Consider the following 13,699-nt stretch of genomic DNA (forward strand, 5'->3'; position numbering starts at 1 on the left):
TTACATCAGAACTAACTACATATGCATCATTATCAACAAAGGGGTGGTGGGGTTTAACTGCAGCAAGCCAGCTTTGACTCGGTGGCTATCCTAAACTACGACTGCAAGCGACTCTTTTGAGGTGGCGCACACGAGTCCACATATTCACCATATCAATACACCACTATGGATCCGCTCCCGTCTCCCTACGAGAACGCCATCCATAGCACTCACGCTTATCTTGCGTATTTTAGAGTATCCACTTTCACTTGTCTATGAACTGATATAAGCAACCCAGAAGTCCTTTTCCGCGGACACGGCTATTCGAATAGATCATATTAACCCTGCAGGGGTGTACTTCTTCACACATGCTCTCACCACTTACCGCCGTTTACACGACATGTACTCGGCAACCTTCAAGCGGAAGCCCAACGTGGGTGTCGGCCACGGCCTGCCTAAACACTCAAGTCTCTAGTCCAGGTTTATCGCCTATTCGGGTTCCATCCATGAGGAGATCCGGCCGGAGTTTCGCTCACAGCCCCAAACGATGTGAACAGGGTTCCCGAGACACCAAACGGGCGCCCGGTACACCGTGCCACGTGCCTACCGCATCACAGCCCACCCCTACGGTCAGCGCTGCCCACGGCCTCCAGCATACTACAAACACCAGAAACTACTTGCAACTCCTGGACAGAGGACAAGGGTGATCAAGAAGCCGAGAGGGTCCATTGGTTTCGGGCCCAATGTGTGGTAGCAGCTGAATCATGGATCACAAACACAGAACTCAGTTCCTGAGGACGGCTTCAATGAGACAACCCACCATGTACTCCTACATGGCCTCTCACCGCTACCTTTACCAAAACGTGTTCACACACTTAGCTCACACACAGTAGGACATGTTGAAACGCCTCTGATTCATCCCCGATGAATCAGACCTGACTCAACTCTAAGCAGTAGCAGGCATGACAAACAAGCAAGAATGAGTAGGCACAACAGGGCTCAAACAACTCCTACTCATGCTAGTGGGTTTCATCTATTTACTGTGGAATGACAAGTCATGCAAAGGATAAAGGGGTTCAGCTACCGCAGCAAGTAACAGATGATTCGGTGTTGTCCTAATGCATTAAAAGAGAGCAGGAGCGAGAGAGTAGGATTGTATCGAAATGAACAAGGGGGGTTTTGCTTGCCTGGCACTTCTGAAGATAACATTGAGTCTTCATCAGTGTCAACGATCACATCATCGTTATCACGTCTATCGAGAGGGGACAAATACCGGCAACACAGAAGGGAACACAATCAATGCAATGCACAATATGATGCATGCTATGACATGGCAATATGAATGTGTTTTGGGCTAATGCAACTAGCAACAGATTAAATGAAGTTGGTTTGAATACAAGATTCAAATTCAAACTCCATATGTGACTATTCAAATGCCATTTAATTGATTTGTGCTAAACAGCAGCTATAAGTTGTTCTAACATGCATGAAAATGGTACAGATGGATTCCTTGAATTTTTCTGATAATTTTTCATATATAATTTATTTAATTTGGAGTTACGGTTAATTTTCTATGATTTATTGAAGTTTTAGCTATTTTCTGGAAATAATAAATCATTTTTGATTTATTTTAATTCCAGAAACAAATACTGCGTCAGCATGACGTATTAGTGACGTCAGCAGGTCAACGTGGCTGGTCCAGGTCAAACCTGACGGCTGGGACCCGCACGTCAGTGTAACAGGCAGGGACAGAGGCTGACTGGTGGGTCCGGTCAATGCTGACATGGCAAAGTCAACGGTGACAGGCGGGGCCCTCTGAGATTAGTGCTAATTTAACAGAGAGGTTAAACTAATTAATTAGGCACGGGGGCCCACTTGGCAGTGGCTCTAGTGGGTGATTAGCGGGGTGTTTACGCCCTAATTAAGTGGCCACGTCGGCACTCGCCGGGGTTCGGCCGGCGACAACCAAACCAACGGCGGAGGCTCGCCGGAGTTGAGCTACAGGCAATGGCTGGACGCGCGGAGGCCACCAGGAGGTAGCCCGTGCTCTTCTGCATCCAACGGAGCAGGAAGGAGCGGACGGGGTGCGCTATACTCGCCGGAGTCGAGCTCGCGGCGGCGGCCGGAGCTCGGGCAACAGCGGAGATGGCGCTATAGGGCATGGCAGGGAGCACCCGTGGGTGTTTCGGGTTCGCAGGAGCGCGGTGAGCACGCTGGTGATGCTCGGGCGAGCGGCCGAGCTCACGAGCGCGGAGCTCGTTAACCATGGCGGCGGCGAGCCTCGGTGGAGGTGGGGAAGCTAGCTAGGGGAGGGGAACGACGGGGATTCCAGGGGGAAAATGGAGAGTGGCTCACGTAGGGACTAGCAGAGTCGACGACGAGGTCGGGGAAGCTCTGGACGACGCGAATCGGATGACGGCGGTCGTCGGGGCAGAGGACGAAGATGGCGATGTTGCAGTCGTCTGTGGCCTTCTCCGTCCGCGTGCGTCATCTTGGAGACGAAGCAGAGTCCGGCGGTGACACATGACCCATCGGTGAAGCCTGGGGTGCGCGGTGGCTATGGATGCGACGGCGGCGCCCTCCGGTGGCTCTCGGTGGTGCTCCAAATCGAGAGAGGGAGAGAGCTAGAGCGAGCAGAGAGAAGGGATAGCGGTCGAGGGGGTCGAGGGCATTCCAACGGTGCACTGGAGAGGTCGGGGGCGGCTGGGACACGTCGAAGCAGGAGGTGGCGACCGGCGACGCGCGCTCTGCCACGACTTGTCCTCCTGGCGAGGGGTTGAAGACAAACCTGCCCCTCGCTAGGTTGGGCTGGGCTGGCTCTAGTGGACTGGGCTGCTGGTGGGCTACCAGGTAAGGCCAGGTAAGTTCTGCTCTGCCTTTTACTTTTTTTATTTCTGTTCTGTTTTTCTTTTATTTAATTCTTTTGCCACTGTTTTGAATTAAAAATAATAATTCAAACAATGCCAAAGCTCCTCTGAATATTTTATATTGCTAGATGGACTTTTCCAAAAGCTTATAAAATATTTCAGGGGTATTTGAAATTATATTCTAATTATATGAATATAATTCAAATTCAAATAGCTAATGAATTAAATTCAAAGTCACAAAAATAAATCCTCCTAAAATGTTCAATATTTTGGTTGGGTCCAGAACCCTTGCCAAAAATTATCAAACATTTAGGAAGAGCATTTTGGAACAATGAATGAGATTTTTAGGGTTTTTGCCCTTCTTTTATCTAGGGTTTTGAGGCTTTCAAAATTCCTCAATTCAAGTTTCAAAAATATAGACATGATGCACACATGAAGCTAGCCTAGAGCACTACCAGCAGCTAGGGATGTGACAAGTCCCAACTTAGCCCATCACAAGTCTTACGGTCAACGAAGGATATTCCTTCTCCCAAGACAATCCGATCAGACTCGGAATCCCGGTTACAAGACATCTCGACAATGGTAAAATTAAACCAGCAAAGCCACCTGAATGTGCCGACAAATCCCGATAGGAGCTGCACATATCTTGTTCTCAGGGCACACCGGATTGTCTAGGATTCCGGTAGGCTAGCCCAGAGTTGCCCCTTGTGGCCACCGGCAGCTGACAGGTTGGACCAACACTCAGAGGAGCACTGGCCCGGGGGTTTAAATAAAGATGACCCTTGAGTCCGCGGAACCCAAGGGAAAAAGAGGCTAGGTGGCAAATGGTAAAACCAATGTTGGGCCATGCTGGAGGAGTTTTATTCAAGGCAAACTATCAAGGGGTTCCCATTATAACCCAACCATGTAAGAAATGCAAAATCAAGGAACATAACACTGGTATGACGGAAACTAGGGCAGCAAGAGTGGAACAAAACACCAGGCATAAGGCCGAGCCTTCCACCCTTTACCAAGTATATAGGTGCATTAAGATAAACAAGATATAATAATGATATCCCAACAATAAACATGTTCCAGCAAGGAACAAACTCCAATCTTCACCTGCAACTAGCAACGCTATAAGAGGGGCTGAGCAAAGTGGTAACATAGCCAAACAACGGTTTGCTAGGACAAGGTGGGTTAGAGGTTTGACATGGCAATATGGAAGGCATGATAAGCAAGTGGTAGGTATCGTAGCATAGGCATAGCAATAGAGTAAGCATCTATCAAGCAAAGATAGAAGTGATTTCGAGGGTATGGTCATCCTGCCTGCAAAGTTCTTAGAGTTGGCTTGATCCTCGTAAGCGTACTCAACGGGCTCCTCAATCACGTACTCGTCTCCTGGCTCTACCCAAAGCAAGACAACAAGCAAAAGGGAGCACAATCAACCACATGCAATGCTTAAACAACATGATACAAACATGGTATGATATGCGGGATGCGATATGTGATGCATATGCATGATTTGGAAAGGAATGATTGAACCTGGCCTCAACTTGGAAACCAAGAGTGCCACTAGATAGAGGAGGTGATTTCGGTCAAAATCGATATAAAGATCACCGGATTCGGATGCACGGTTTGCAAATGGCAAGCAAAACAAGGTATGATGCAAACTGCTTAAAACAGCAACATGGCCACTTGGATGCAAAGTATACATATGCTACAGCACCCAAACATGTGAACAAAATGCATGGCAGTGATGTACAGGAGATGCTCTACAAAACATGAACACTGAGCTAAATCTATAAACCACTAGAGCATGACTAAAACAGCATGGCAATAATGCAAAAGATAACAGTTTTGCAGACTTAGTGAAAATACCAACATGGCATAAACAACATCAGGTAGCAATGTTTAGAGCTAGCAAGCAACAAGCTATAGGATCATAACATAGCAAACAAAGGCATGGCATGCTTCTACTAAATGAACTTAACAAAACTCCCTTAATGAACATGAGCCAAAAGGGCACAGAAAATATGATTACACCCTTGCAAACATAGCAAGTTTTATAAACAGATTCAGACTTAGTGAAATTTCAGGACATGGCAAAAACAGATTCACGGTGGCATGTTAACAAGCTTGTTTAATTCACTACCTAGCATATCATGGCATGAAATAAATCTAGCATGGAGTGGGCATGAAAATGAAGCTATCCATGTGCAAAATAACCTCATAGCATGCTTGCATTAAATCACACAAAAAAGACAAAACAGCATCATGATGTAAAATGCCATGTTCATGAACTTGCTCAAATGCAGAAACTAAGGCCACCACTGGATTGGTGGGATTTTTCTACCCCCAAAACTTATATAATTTGTTGGGTTGTTGTAGAAAAATCAACACAAATAAGTTAAAAACTGCCCTAAATGGAATATGACAGAATTGGCATTTTCCTTATTTGGAAACGTCTAGAAATGGACTTGCCCGAAATGGAAAACAGAGACTTGCCATAAATGGAAAGCGCAGGGGTAAGGAAAAAAAAATAGAAGAAGGAGGGTGCTGAGAGGCTGACTGGGGGGACCCTTATGTCATAGAGATTAAAATACCAATAGAGGGAAAATAATAGGGCGCACCTGGGATTCGAACCCAGGTCTCCAACATAAGCATCGGACGCCTTTGATTTCCGGTTGGAGACCCTTCCCTGCAAAATGGAGTTAAGTTTTCTTAACCACCCACATTTTCAGGGGTGGCTTCGAAGCAATGAGTCTAAGTGCAGCATCTGAGAACTTCGGCTTTGGAGCACTAGCAAATAGCCTTGCAGGAGGTGAATAATACTCATAAGAATAAGCAGAGTAGTTCTTGGTCTTATGAACATGGTTGTTTGATGAAACACGCTCATATTCATAGGCCTGAGTATGGTTTCCCTGCAAAACATTGGTGTTACGGTGACTCTGGTGAGTCGTTTGTCTGTATGAAGCCTTTGGACCATATGAAGCCTTTGGTCTAGGGTTTCTCTTCGTCCCAGGTGGTGTCATGATGACATTCACCTGAATATTTTCAATACAACTCTTGGGCACCCGGATCTTCTTCAGAGGGGGTCCATTCCTGCAGTTAGTACAAATATACCTGGCAAACACTTCACCATTCTGATTCTTAAACAGTTTATAATTTGCATCAAAGGATTCATCAATGATAACAGGGTTAGCACAAGTGAAGCCAGATAAGGTAGATGGATCCACTGAAGGTCCCTTTGCAGAAACCCATGTGGTTTTGGGGTACTGCTCAGGCTCCCAGTAAGGACCATCAACATTCATTTTCCTCTCGAACCCTACGCCCTCTTTCCTAGGGTTTCGGTTCAGAATCTGTCTCTTGAGGACATCACATAGTGTCTTATGCGCTTTGAGACTTTTGTACATTCCTGTCTCAAGCAATGTCTTCAACCTGGCATTCTCATCAGCAATAGTAGTGGTATCCTCAGTACCGGGGTTAGTTACCACATCAGCAGTTGAAGATATTGCAACAGTTGTAGCAGTAGAACATCCAGCAACAGAAGCAACATTATCACACTCAAGACATTTTAGACATGGTGGTTCAAATCCTTCCTGAGCGGAACTGATCTACTGAGAACGGAGTGACTCCTTCTCCTTTTGAAGATCTTCATGAGCCGATCTCAAGTTCTCAAGCTATTGCTTCCTTTGAAGATAATCAAGGAGAGCTTTTCATGAGTAGTTGAGAGCATTTCATGATGACTTTCAAGTTTTTCGTACTTAACATGAAGATTTTTTATGTCCTCAATTAAGGACAGATATTGGGTCATTTCCACGTCCAACAGGTCATCGCTTTTGTCTAATAGTTTTTGAATATGTTCCATGGCATTCTGTTGTTCAGTTGCAACTTTAGCAAGTGTTCTGTAGCTAGGTTTAGATTCACATTTAGAGTCATCTTCACTTGATGTTTGAAAGTAAGCATCGCGTGAGTTTACCTTGGCACCACGTGCCATGAAGCAGTAGGTGGGTGCAGAGTCATCCTCATCATTAGAATCAGCGTTGGTGACGAGGCCATTGTCTTCAGTGTTGAAGATGGACTTGGTGACGTATGTTGAAGCTAGAGCCCGGCTTGCCATGCTTGAATCAGATTCCTCTTCAAACTCCATCTCCACCTCCTTGGATGCACACTCCTCCTCTGAATCCATCTCCTTGCCAACAAACGCACGAGCCTTGCTGGATGAGCTCTTCTTGTGTGATGAAGACTTTGACGAAGACTTGGAAGAAGACTTTGAGGATTTCTTCTTCTTCTTCTTCTTCTTCTTCTTCTTGTCATCAGAATCATATTCCTTGCTCTTCTTCTTCGTGTTCTCATTGTCCCATTGAGGACATTCAGAGATTAGTGACCAAGTTTCTTGCACTTGTGGAACGTTCTCTTCTTGTAGTCACGGGAGGAAGCTTCATCATTTCTTGAGCTGGATCTCGAAGACTGTTTGAAGCCTTTCTTCTTGGTGAACCTCTGGATCTTCTTCACTAATATGGCAAGTTCCTTTCTAATGTCCTCAGGATCCTCGGAACTGCAGTCAGATTCTTCTTCAGATGAGGAAAGAGCCTTTGCCTTCAAAGCACGAGTTCGGCCATAGTTGGGACCATAGATATCTCTTTTCTCAGATAACTGGAACTCATGTGTGTTGAGCCTCTCAAGTATGTCAGACGAATCGAGAGTCTTGAAGTCAGGGCGTTCTTGAATCATCAGGGCCAGGGTGTCACATGAGCTGTCGAGTGATCTCAAGAGTGTCTTGATGATTTCATGCTTGGTGATCTCAGTGGCGCCGAGTGCATGAAGCTCATTTGTGATGTCAGTGAGGCGATCAAATGTCAGCTAAACATTCTCATTGTCATTTCTCTTGAAGTGGTTGCGAAGAACACTGATCCTTGAGTCTCTCTGGGTTGAGATGCCTTCGTTGACCTTGAAGAGCCAGTCCCAGACTAGCTTCATAGTTTCTAGAGCACTCACACGACCATACTGTCCTTTCGTCAGATGACCACAGATGATGTTCTTGGCAGTAGAATCCAGATGAATGAACTTCTTGACATAAGCAGGGGTGACACCTTCACCGGCCTTGGAAACGTCGTTCTTAACGACATACCAGAGGTCGACATCAATGGCTTCAAGATGCATGCACATCTTATTCTTCAAGTAGGGGTAATCAGTGCCATCGAAGGCAGGGCACGCAATGGAGACTTTGATTATCCCTACAGTCGACATAGCAAAAGCTCCAGGTGGTTAAACTGAATCACACAGAACTAGGAGCACCTTTCTTTGATACCAATTGAAAGTGCTAGTTATCGACAAGAGGGGGTGAATAGGCAATTTTTATGAAAGTCTTCAAAACACGGGGGCTTTGAAGACAGACAGTAGAAATGAACCTATTGATATGCAGTGGAAGGTAGACTAGACTAGACAAGCCATAGTCAAGTAAGAAATGAAGTGAAGGCACGAAGACAATCAGCAGCTAGGTAGTATGGATTGGGATGGAAGATAATATGAAGCCAAACAACAACGGTCTTCACATAATGAAGTCAATCAGATCATGCAAGCAGGCAATGACTTCACGAAGACAAACTGTAAGTAAAGAGAGGTAAAGGATAGAACCAGTTGCTTGGTGAGGACAAGGATTTTGTTGGACCAGTTCCAGTTGTTGTGACAACTGTACGATTGGTTAGGGAGGCTGAGATTCACCGCGTCTTCACCTTATTCCCCTAGAGCTAAGGACACACGGTCCTCGCCCAATCACTCTAGTAAGTCTTCAAGGGCGACTTCCAAACCTTCACATACTTCGTTCACCGGCAATCCACAATGACTCTTGGATCCTTAGAACATGACGCCTAACCGGCTGGAGAATTCATGATGCGGAGCATCCCAAGGTCATCCCCATGGACCTACCTACGTCCCCTACGACACCACTTGGACCAATGACAAGAGCCCGAGCGAAGGCTATCGAAGATAAGGTGAACTCACTCCTCTCTGAACTACCACTTTCCATGCATGAGAATTGGCTACTACCTCAAGTGGAAACCCTATGTGTGATCAGGTGCTTGGAGGAAGGCCATGGACCAACTACATTCAACGGACAAGACGGTGAGGATGCCAAGTTCATGGGACAAGAAGAAGAACTGCTCGAAGTCCCCAGGCTCCGGACAACCGACGAACCCTGGACGTCCGACAACCTCCAGGCTTCGGACATCCGGCCCTCTCCGGACGATCGACACTTCCACACCCGAGCCAAAACTATGGACTTCCGACGCCCCACAGACGACCAATGCCCTAGACATCCGACCCCGACCGGATGTCCGACCGAAGACCACCCGAGCCGAATCTACGGACGTCCGACAGGCACCGGATGTCCGGACCCTCGCGAGCCACCGGACGACCAGTGACTCCCGGACGTCCGGTGCCTGTGTGCTGCCATGAGTTGGGCCGCAGGCCATGTACCCCCTACTTCACCCCCTTTTGCACTAAGACTATAAATAGACCTCCTATTCCTTCTAGCTAGGGTTAGCATTGGTTTAGCTCATATTTAGAGATAGAGCATTGCTCATCCACATCGGATCTACTCCACAAGAGAGACCGCGGCCCCTCTTCAGAGAAGATCCCTTTGGATTCAAGACCCCGCTAAGGGAAGATCCCCTCGTGGATTCAAGACCTCCTTAAAGAGAAGACCGGCTACCCTTTGTGTCGTCCTTAGTTGTCCGTGGATCGTGTGACTTCTTATGTACTCGAGGATCTAGCACATGTGTGACTATTTCTTGTTGGTTTAGTGTTTCTCCCATGTTTCCCTTGTGTTTTCCCTCGTTTCCCTCCTCGTGTTCTTCATGTTCTTTGCAGGATCCGCTCCTTTCGTGAAAGATCGGCCGATTAGGGTTCCACCGTACATCAATTCATAGTCCTCAAGTGTAACAAGTCGTCAGGTCACGCAGACAAAAAGACTTCAGTGATGCCTAACACTCTTTGGTTCTGGGTGTTTAGGGCTTTTTCCTCGCAAGGATTTCTCTCTCAAATACTTCGAAGGTGGGTTGCTCTCAAACGACAAAAGCCGTGCACTAACTCTGAGCAGCCACCAATTTATGGTGTAGGGGGTGGGCTATTTATATCCAGGAGGCAACCCAACCTGATTTGTCCGAAATGACCCTGGGTCACTAAGGAACTGACACATGTCTAATTGTCAAATTTCAAACACACACGGCAGCTTGACTTGGCTACAAGTAAAGCTCACTCATCCAGCTCTGGATAAGATTTGCTCTCATTGACTTCACTTTAAGACATAGGATTTGGTTGAGCATCACTTCAGTCACTCTGACTTTTTCACTTGGACCCCACTTAACAGTGCGGTGGTTCATATGACTCAACAAAGAAGAAAAGGAAACTACGAAACAACTATGTCTTCGCACTCCATAGTCTTCACGTGAATGTCTTCTCGAGTCATAATCTTCGTTGTGAATATCTTCACAGACAACCATTGTCTTCAATGTCGTCACACATTTTTAGGGGTCATCTTTGGTAGGTAAACCGAATCAATGAGGGACTACTACCTGTGTTATCCTGCAATTCTCACAAACACATTAGTCCCTCAACCAAGTTTGTGGTCAATACTCCAAAACCAACTATGGGTGGCACTAGATGCACTTACAATGACTTGAGACTATACCTAGCCCGGCAAGCAAGATGACTTATTATGCACCGTTCCCCATACCTGCAGGAACCCGTTCATCTCCACATCTTTTCCTCTCCATGTGTGAAAACAATCTGCCTGTTGACTGTCCTTTTCCCTCCGGCAGTCCCACCACTCCACCCCGTGTGGAAAAAAATCTGCGTGCATGACTCTCCTACCCCCGCACTAGTCCAATCTGTTGTCAGCAGCAATATTTCCACCCCTTCCCTCCCACGTAATTTACTCCAACAAATATGCCCTCGTAGCTATTACGTTAATCACGCAACATATCTTACGTAGGTGTGCCATTGCTCACTATAAATACTGCGCCTCCCACGACATTTGGAAGAACGCTCACGTTTGTTGCTATCTCCTCCCCCTCCCTCTCACATCGAGCACCATGGCATCGCCCCTTCCAAGCCCTAGGTGCCCCTCGCTACACCGCATGGATGGTCACGCGTCGCCATTCCATTCCTTGCTGGCACTATTTGAGGAGGATGCGTCGATGTTCCGCTCCTCGCCGTGACGCGTCGGCGTTCCCAGTCTCGCCAGCACGCATGTCGGAGGACACGTCTGCTCCCCTCTATGAGGAGAACATCGCGCCGCCCGCCGAGCCCCCCCCCCTAGCCTTGAGGAGCTTTGGAAAGAAATGGAGGTCGCCTTGTGGGAGGCTTCGCCATCGGCAGAGCGCGCCAAAATACTGGCGGAGAAGAAGGCCGAGGAAGACAAGCGGGTCGCGAGGCATGCTGACTAGCAGGCCTATGTCACATCCGAGATAGTCAGGCAATTGGCTCTTTGGTAGAAGACTCGTACGAGGGCCGTGAGAGTGGCGGAAGAAGCCCGTGCCAAAGCCCTGAGTGCAGTCGGGCCCAAGCGCCTCATCTACGCTTGGCGGTATGTGGACCATGTGCATGCTTCCAGCGAGGAGTACCTGTTGGCACTGGATCACCACACTGGTGATATCGCGATCGCCTACCGGCAAGCCAAAAATCAATAGTTGCGAGTTGCGAGGCTGAGAAAGAGGCGTTGTGTCGGCGCGGTGGAAACGGCCGCGTACCAGGGCACTCGTGGCGCGCCGCAAGCGCTCCTGCGAATGACGTGGCTTTTATTAGGAATACTTTAGTTTCGTAAGGCGATCCCATTAGTTTTGGGACCCAAATGATAAATGCCGAACGTTCGGGAATTATTATGTCCTTAATTAAGTATGTAAAAGGAAAAGTTTGGAAACCTTGTGTACCCGTACGCATTTTGTAAGTACGTGCATAGAACACAAACTTAACTATATATCGCACTACATGTCTCTCTCTATATGCTTGTAGACTGTGCTACTACTATTACTTATGTACGTGAAAATGCATGTTTTAACATTATGATGTGGTTTTTGTAAAAGTAGAAAAACAACACTAGTCAAGCTTGTGAAACAATTCAATGCAAAAGAAACGCAAAATGCTCATTTGATTGTTTACTTTTAGCTTCCTTCACTATGGTTATTCTTCTATTGTCAGGACCCTGATTCCAAGTCACATCGATCTAGCCGGTAACACCTCATATCACTTTGCGGCCTCATGCACGGTATTCCCACGGGTGTCGCCTTACCATGGCCGGGACCGTTTGTGCCTTTTGGCTCACGTATATGATAGTGTCGCTAGCATCCATATGACAGAGAACCCGGGCCGACATGGCTAGTCATGAACCCAAAGCGGCACTAACCTGTGGGGATAGGCATACATGAATCACATCGAGCATGTCGGTCAGCAGCGTGTGAATCCGGGCTGTAGCACTGGGCTAACATGACTCCGGGAACCCGGGCTGTAGCAGGCTAGGCAGGACTCCGGATGTCACCGCGTGACATTTCCCCGAAGGGACAGACACAGGAACGAAGTGAAACACATGCCGGACAGTCAGGTGTCCAGAGCAGTAGTGCTGGGCTAACAGGACTCCGGTGAACCGGGCTATAGCGGACTACTATGGCTCATGGAAGCACTATACTACATTTCCCCATAAGAGAGGCTGCCAAGGATAAACAACTAGATTGTCGGATCCCACACATACCAAGCATTTCAATCATACACACAATATGCTCGATATGTGTAAATACAACATGGCATCACAACATAACTCTATGACTCAAGTATTTATTAGGCTTCGAGGAGTGAGATATTACAAACATGGGTCTCCTAACCCCAACAATCATAGCATACAAATCAAAGCACATGCGGAAGCTTAACTTGTCTGAGTACAGACAACTACAAATGAAGAAGGCTGAGAAGCCTGACTATCTACCAGATCCTACCGAGGGCACAAAATCGTAGCTGAGGTATCAAGCTAAACGTCGAAGTCCACACGGAACTACTAGCAAGACTGACGTCTCTCTGCGAAACATAAAATAGGCAAACATGAGTACAAATGTACCTTGCAAGACTTACATCAGAACTAACTACATATGCATCAGTATCAGCAAAGGGGGTGGTGGAGTTTGACTGCAGCAAGCCAGCTCTAACTCAGTGGCTATCCTAAACTACGACTGCAAGCAACTCTTTTGAGGTGGCGCACATGAGTCCACATATTCACCATTCAATACACCACTATGGACCCGCTCCTGCCTCCCTACAAGAACGCCATCCATAGCACTCACGCTTATCTTGCGAGTTTTAGAGTATCCACTTTCACTTGTCTATGAACTATGCAAGGGGTCCAAGTTTCCATATCCAAGGAATCCGGCTATTCGAATAGATAATGATAACCCTGCAGGGGTGTACTTCTTCACACACGCTCCCACCACTTACCGTCGTTTACATGACATGTACTCGGCAACCTTCAAGCGGAAGCCCAACGAGGGTGTCGGCCACGGCCTACCTAAACACTCAAGTCTCTAGTCCAGGTTTATCGCCTATCCAGGTTCCATCCGCAGGGAGTCCGGCCGAGGTTTCCACATATGGCCCCGAACGATGTGTACAGGGTTCCGAGACACCAAACGAGCGACCGGCATGCCCGGCCACGGTGTATCTACCGCAACATAGCCCACCCCTGGGGTCAGCGCTACGCACGGCTGCCAACACATATCCTACAAACACTAGAAACTAGTTGCAACTCCTGGACAGAGGACTAGGGTGATTAAGAAGCCAAGAGGGTCAATTAAGGATCCCAATGAGTGGTAGTAGCTGTTCATGGATCACAG

This window comes from Triticum dicoccoides, chromosome 7A, assembly GCF_002162155.2.
Source record: "Triticum dicoccoides isolate Atlit2015 ecotype Zavitan chromosome 7A, WEW_v2.0, whole genome shotgun sequence".
Classification (NCBI taxonomy): Eukaryota; Viridiplantae; Streptophyta; class Magnoliopsida; order Poales; family Poaceae; genus Triticum; species Triticum dicoccoides.